Source organism: Homarus americanus, unplaced genomic scaffold, assembly GCF_018991925.1.
Source record: "Homarus americanus isolate GMGI-L3 unplaced genomic scaffold, GMGI_Hamer_2.0 scaffold19318, whole genome shotgun sequence".
Lineage (NCBI taxonomy): Eukaryota > Metazoa > Arthropoda > Malacostraca > Decapoda > Nephropidae > Homarus > Homarus americanus.
In genome coordinates this window covers 6,535,695-6,543,194 of record NW_024732238.1, presented here as the reverse complement: position 1 = coordinate 6,543,194, position 7,500 = coordinate 6,535,695, and the positions used below count along the sequence as shown (strand labels likewise).

The 7,500-nt window shown below is 44.4% G+C and overlaps 1 long non-coding RNA gene across 1 annotated transcript; it reads left to right on the top strand.

Moving 5' to 3' along the window:
- The first annotated feature begins 418 nt into the window (after window positions 1-418).
- LOC121868405 lies at window positions 419-5,491 on the top strand. The gene is made up of 4 exons (XR_006089393.1): window positions 419-512; window positions 962-1,091; window positions 3,588-3,967; window positions 4,714-5,491. It is a non-coding gene; the product is annotated as an uncharacterized LOC121868405 (long non-coding RNA).
- The last annotated feature ends 2,009 nt before the right edge of the window (window positions 5,492-7,500 follow it).

The window sequence follows — 7,500 nt, the reverse complement described above, 5'->3', positions numbered from 1 at the left end:
TTTAACCTTCACAAAATCCACGAAAATATCCATAAAATAGCGGCCGTCACGCTCAATGGACCCCAACTGGCCATGATGGAGAGAGTTAACAGAATGAATTTTAATACTTGTAATTGTTTCGCTTTTATTCAGATTTTTGACCTTTGTGTTGTGTCGAGTGATGCTGGGCGATGTCGAGTGATGCCGACTGGTGCCGAGAGAAGCCGAGTGATGTCGAGGGATGCCGAGTGATGCCGAGTGAAGTCGAGCGATGATACCGAGAGATGTCGAGTGATGCCGATGTCGAGTGATGCCGAGAGATGTCGAGTGTGCCGAGCGAGATGCCGACTGGTGCCGAGAGTGATGTCGAGAGATGCCGAGAGATGTCGAGTGGTGCCGAGCGATGATGCCGACTGGTGCCGAGTGATGATGCCGACTGGTGCCGAGTGATGATGCCGACTGGTGCCGAGTGATGCCGAATGATGCGAAGACATGTATACTCAGACAGTCTATTGTATACACAGACAGAGCAGGTATACATAAGGTAGTACAGGAACACAATGTATATAAATAACATGAACTTATAGCCCGGTAATGTTATTGGTTCTCGGATGATTAGCATGTGTATAGAAACTCATCACCAAACAACGATTTACTCTCCAGATAATGACTAGTAGAAGTAATAGTAGTAATAGTAGTAGTAATAGTAGTGATAATAGTCTTTCATTTGTTTCATTGTTAGTATTCATTGTTTTTTATTTTCTCTTTACCTCTTATGTCTGTATCCCTTCCACCACCCCCCCCCCCACTGAGACACCCTCAAATGTAAACAATGTGTGACTCCAACCAACCACCCTGTTCATGTCCTCAGGCGTCGCTAGTTACTAATTGCAACCATTTTTACTCTAATGGTTTTTGCAACATCCACAACATAAATACGTCGTTATACCGCTTAATTGGAGCAATTTCCTTACATTTACAGTGTTGGGGAAATCGTTAAGACCAGCTCACGAATAGGGGGAGTAACCGAGGGACCTGGAACTAGCCGTGTTGCAGAGGTTGTTCTTCAAGGTGGTTATATATGGCTGCTGCAACACCTTACATCATTAATGGTAAGTTGAGAAGGTGTTTATGTATAGCTGTGTTGCAATAATCAATGGTGTTATATTTGTAGTTTTGAGTCTTTGTAACCATTTAGCATTGAGTTCATTATAGCTGATCATTATAATTTGACTGTCCCCCCTTTCATTTCCTTATTTCCTTCCTCCCTTCCTCCCTTTCCTTCCTTCTCCCTTTCCCCCTTTCCTTCTCTCCCTCTCCCTCCTCCACCCCCGTCTGGCAACAACTCTCAGCCTTGCAATACCTCATAAAGTAATTGCAACTCCCACTCCTCGCTGTAATAACTCCTGATTACTGTACAACACAGCCCATTAGACTCAAACTCCCCGACGACCAGGAATTATTTACATCTCATCATTCATTAACTTTAACTCTGAACACATCCTCAAACTCTCAGATCCAACATGGCGTCAATTTTTCTCCAAGACTTAACGCAAATATAACTCAAGATTTGCGGTCTATCTAACACACTAGACCTTAACCCCTTCAGTATTGGGAGGGTAATTTGGGTTGGGGGGGTGGGGGGGTGGGGGGGGTATGTTATTTAGTCAACACCAGATGATTTTATTCAGCAGACACCCCCCTCATCCCCCCCCCCTCGGACACAAAGGGTTAGTAAACTTATCTCTACTAAACTCCTTCATTTTGGGGCTTAAAAATAACATTGACGCTTCTATTCCATCTGGTCAATTTAACAGCAAAATATTAACTTTCCTCATAAGGTCAAAACTGGTGAACTTGGTGGCAAATAATCGATTTTTTTTTCTCAATTTGCGAGCGAAGTGATGCCAAATTTTAGCGCGGAATTTAGGGGACGCCAAAAAGAGTCGTTCATTATGATGTTGCATAACGAGATTGCAAAATTTAATGGCGTCAAAACGTGGGCGAGTGATGCTGATCAGATGACACCCTCCAGCGATGGTGAGGGGGTGGGTGTGAGGGGGTGGATGTGAGGGGTGGGGTGGGTGTGGTGGAGGAGAGGGTGTGAAAGAGGAGAGTGTGTGAGAGGGAGAGTGTGTGAGGGTGTGAGGGGGGTGGATGTGAGGAGGAGGGTGTGGAGAGGAGAGGGTGTGAGAGGAGAGGGGTGTGAGAGGGAGAGGGTGTGAGAGGGAGAGGGTGTGAGAGGGAGAGGTGTATGAGAGGGAGGGTGTGAGAGGGGGTATGAGAGGAGAGAGGTGTGAGGAGAGAGGGAAGGGGTGTGAGAGGGAGAGGGTGTGAGAGGGAGAGGGTTCTCACATCACCATTATCACTAGCAACCAACTATCACCACCATCAACACCATTACCATCGTCAGTACTACAGTGTCATTACCACAACCATCACCACTATCACCACTACTATTACCATCACTACTATCACCATCACCTCTATCATCATCACCTATATCATCATCACCATTATCACCATCATCACCACCGCAACGTCAATAATCACCATCACCACCACAACACTCACCAATACAACAAACAACAACAACAAAGAAAAATAAACGCCTCCAACCACAGCAACAACCACCACCATCATCGCAACAACAACCACCACCCACCACCATTGCAACAACAATAATCACCACCACCATCGCAACAACAACATCAATCACCACCACCCATCACCACCACCTCCTATCATCACCACCTCTACACCACCACCACCACCTCCCATCCACCACAACAACCCATCATCACCACCATCCCTCCCATCATCACCACCACCTCCCATTACCACCACCACCTCCCATCACCACCACCTCCCATCATCACCACCTCTACCCACCACCACCACCTCCCATCACCACCACCTCCCATCACCACCACAACAACCCATCATCACCACCACCTCCCATTACCACCACCACAACAACCCACCATCGCAACAACAACAACAACAATAGCCCTACCACCACCATCGCCAGTGATCGTGTCAAAAGATAACAGAGTTTGGAGTGACGCCCCTTGTTGCAGGACCGACCAGTTAATCATGGTAAAGTGCAAAGTCGCTTATTCAACGCAATTTTGCAATGTGGATCCCTCGCTCTCTCAATGGCGACGCAAGATGACTCATTCCGCTGCCCGTATATGTTTTATTCTGTATTGTATTTGCTGTGTTTGTTTGTATTTGTGTGTGTTTGTTCCTCTATTATTGTGTTTGTTTCCTTGTGTGGAGGGGGTGGAGGTGTATGTGTTGGGGCGGTGGTAGCTGTAATGTCATTCGCTATTGTCTTATAACAACTTGTTAGTCACCTTATACAAATATTATCCAGGAATTTAGTACCTTATTTTAATATATATTAGTGTCCGTATGTTAATATAGACGGATAAATTATTTTAGAACCTATTCAGTTACTCTTAGTGATTGTCAGGAGTTGAATTTACTTTGTTGCGCCAGTAAAAATGTGAGGATTCGGGTTAAGGTTCGAAACATTACTCGGGACCGAGTTGTTTCTGGGGTTTGAAGTTTTGAACTTTGTGTCATTGGTCTTTGTTTTTTAGCAGTCAACGTGTGAGGCGGCAGAGCAGGTGTGAGCCTATACCAGACCCCACACACTACTCCGTCCTTACCACCTCTCCAGTGCAGAAGGAAGATAAAAACAGGATAGGGGCTGACCGTTGTATCGGGAACAGACCTTAGTAAACCCTGTCAATCTACCACGTCCTTCCACCACCCAAGACGAGTGAGCTGTTCAGACGTGGTGCTTAGAGAGCACTGCAGTGCGAGTGAACTGTTCCAGAAATGTTGTCGGCTACAGAATCGGGTGCGGAGCTACCAGAACAAGTGCTTGTAGGTGCGAGTTGTGAAGAGTCGAGAACCGCGTGAGTGGACGGGAAGCAGCTGTGTTATGGAGGAGCTGCTATGACGAGTGGTTGAGAAGGTGCAGGTGTTATAAATATTATTTATTCAAACTGTGTACGGATGAGTCGGGGTAATGTGTGTGGACAAGTAGCAAGATGGTGGACCTGTACCTGTCAAGACTCGGGATAATGTGTGGACGAGTAGCAAGATGGTGGATTATTAAGTTATATATTTTATAGACGAGAAGACGCCAGATAATTTGCATGGTTTTAAGATACCAGGTAATTTGTGTCTCGCAGTGTACGGGAGTGTGTCTGGGTGTGGTGAAGTGTCTTGCCGTGTACGGGAGGGAGGAGTGTGATGTGGTGTATGTCTAGAACCTATCACAAGTAATATATTTACTGACAAAAAATATTTTTCACTAATATTTCTTGGTAAGGAAATAGCCTAAGAGATCGGCATCTAAAACAGCAGGAGAGCATCTACCTCCACTCAGTGTACAACAAATTATATGAAACAGCAAGAGTATGATGGTAAAGGTGTCAGTATATATAGCGAGGGTATGATAAGAGGGAGATGGTGAGGGGGAGGCTGCACTAGAAGCGTGTGAAGAAGTGGATAGCATGGCAGTGATTTTCAGGAAAAGACGTGTTGCTGGTGAGTGATGTTGACTTGTGAGGCGACAGAAGGAAATCATGACCTGTTGTGGGTGATAAAGTATTATGCCAGAACACAATTAATCCACCCGGTAGTGTGAATATTGAATGAGTGTGTGAAGAAAGAGTAATTTTGTTTTTTATAATTAGAATATTGTTCCTTTTCCAGGTAGATAGAGAAATACCTCTCGAGGGAGGATGAGAACCACAACATGGTGTCCAGATGACGAAGTACCATCAGGAGGAAGAGAAACGACCAAGAGGACAGAAAAAGATGAATCTGCCATGAACAGGTCTCTTACCCGACATGGCAGAAAGTTGTATCGTGTAGAATTAATTGTTGGTTAGCTACGTCCGCAGAAATACTACAACAGATTATAACAGTATATTGAAAGTTTAATTACGGACGACTGTAGGAATGAGGGAAGGACGAGCAGTATTGTGTAGGACTGAGGGAAGGACTCGCTGTATTGTGTAGGAATGAGTGAAGGACTTACTGTAAAGTGTAGATGTGAGAGGACTCACTGTAAAGTGTAGGTGTGAGAGGAGGACTCACTGTAAAGTGTAGATGTGAGAGGAGGACTCACTGTAAAGTGTAGATGTGAGAGGAGGTCTCACTGTAAAGTGTAGATGTGAGAGGAGGACTCACTGTAAAGTGTAGATGCGAGAGGAGGACTCGCTGTAAAGTGTAGATGCGAGAGGAGGACTCGCTGTAAAGTGTAGATGTGAGAGGAGGACTCACTGTAAAGTGTAGATGTGAGAGGAGGACTCCCTGTAAAGTGTAGATGTGAGAGGAGGACTCACTGTAAAGTGTAGATGCGAGAGGAGGACTCACTGTAAAGTGTAGATGTGAGAGGAGGACTCGCTGTAAAGTGTAGATGTGAGGGGAGGACTCACTGTAAAGTGTAGATGTGAGAGGAGGACTCACTGTAAAGTGTAGATGTGAGAGGAGGACACTCCCTGTAAAGTGTAGATGTGAGAGGAGGACTCACTGTAAAGTGTAGATGCGAGAGGAGGACTCACTGTAAAGTGTAGATGTGAGAGGAGGACTCACTGTAAAGTGTAGATGTGAGGGGAGGACTCACTGTAAAGTGTAGATGTGAGAGGAGGACTCACTGTAAAGTGTAGATGTGAGAGGAGGACTCGCTGTGATGTGTACGAGAGGGGGAGGTTTTGTATGGGAGTAACCATATAGACTTGTGGGTTACTAAGGGTCAGACTGTAATACACTTATTATAAACTATTGTGTGGATGTTATCTGTAAGTTCTCAAGAATGACTGTTAAATAATAGTCAGAATTATGACTGAAGTTAAAGAACAAGTCCAATTTTTGTTAAGTTAGATCATTGTAAAATGTTGGGTTTCAGTCCCACCAATGACGTAGGCAACTAGTGACGTCACTGCTGTGGTCCACCAATAGGATGTCTCTGGTGACTTTAGCTCGCTTAATGACTTTGAATACAAAAAGACCCTGTAACATTGGTTACAAGTACATTGTAAAGCTGTTATAATTACTGGGAGTTATAGTATACTGTATTCATAAACTTGATCAATAGTGTGTAATAACTTTGTTGAACTTACTGTTTGTAATAAAAGATGATAGTTTAAGTATTTACTGTAATTCTCGGTATTTTTTACGTACTTTACAACTTGTGTGTAAGTAAGCAATGAGTTTCCTGAGGACAAACTTTTGGAATTATAATTTGTTTTTGTCTATGTTGTACATGTTGAAAATCTAAGAAGTTTTTCTTGTGGACTAATTTGTAATTATTAAATATTTTGTAATTCTTTTGAGGCAGTGTGTCACTGCTAGGGGCTGCTTGTGAGGCCCCTAGGGTGTACATGAGGCTGCTAGGGGCTGTTTGTGAATAATACTTGATGTTTGAGGCTCATAGACTGCTATCTAAGGGGTCTGATTGATACTCCTAAGGGTCTGTGTGAGGCTCCTAGAGGGTTCTGTGGTGTTGCCAGGACCTGTGGGAGACTGCTATCAGGGTCTACATGGGGCCTGTATAAACTGCCATGGGCTTTGAGAGAGTGCTAGTTATTATGTACAGCTAATAAGAGCTTTGTGAAAAAGAGGCAGTGTGAAGCCCCTTAGGCTGGCTGTCTGTTACTGACAAGAACATTGTGGACGTGCTTAGGGACTGTGGCTACTACTATAAGAGCTGTGTGTGTGATACAACTGACTGTCATACCAGGAACGGACACAGCCTTTGGTGGTGTGGTATCACCACAATAATTTAATTAATTTAATTACTATGTAAATATTTTTTTAATAAACAACGAAAATAAGTATATTTATATATATTATTATTCCCAAATTATATTTATATATTATATCCCAAGAAGAAGAGAAAATAGTTGAGGCTTAGAAAAACCGAAATAGGGGCACATGGGTAAAAAATAGTAGGAGGGAAAAAAGGAATGAAGAGGGAACAGTGAAAAGGGGGTACGGGAAAAAACGTTTTAATAGGAAATGGGGTTAAAGAGGTAAAGGGGCCCTCACACGGGCGGCAGCGTCCCCAGGTCTTCCCAGCGGTGGCAGCACCCCCAGAGGCCCTCCCAGGAGCGACAGCGCCCCAGAGGCTTCACCCTGGTGTCGTACATATTGCATTTGTCCAGCAATCCCTTACTTGACTGTGATTGGTGGACTAAAATGTAAACCCACCAAATTACAGCCAATAGGAGAACAGAGCAATCAGTCAGCACAACACCCCAACTTATGTTTTCCTCTTGGATATATAATCTACTTTTCACTGTTCAGGTTGCGATGACACTAGAAATGCAATGGGCGGTGTATTTATTTAACGTTATATCTCTCAGAGATTTAAATAGTGCAAACACAACAGCCGACAAGGACCTTCCAGGGGCGACGGCACTGCCAAGAGTTCTCTCAGGGGCGGTGGCGATTCCTCGGGCCCTCCTAAAAGCGATAGCGCCCCCAAGGGCCCTC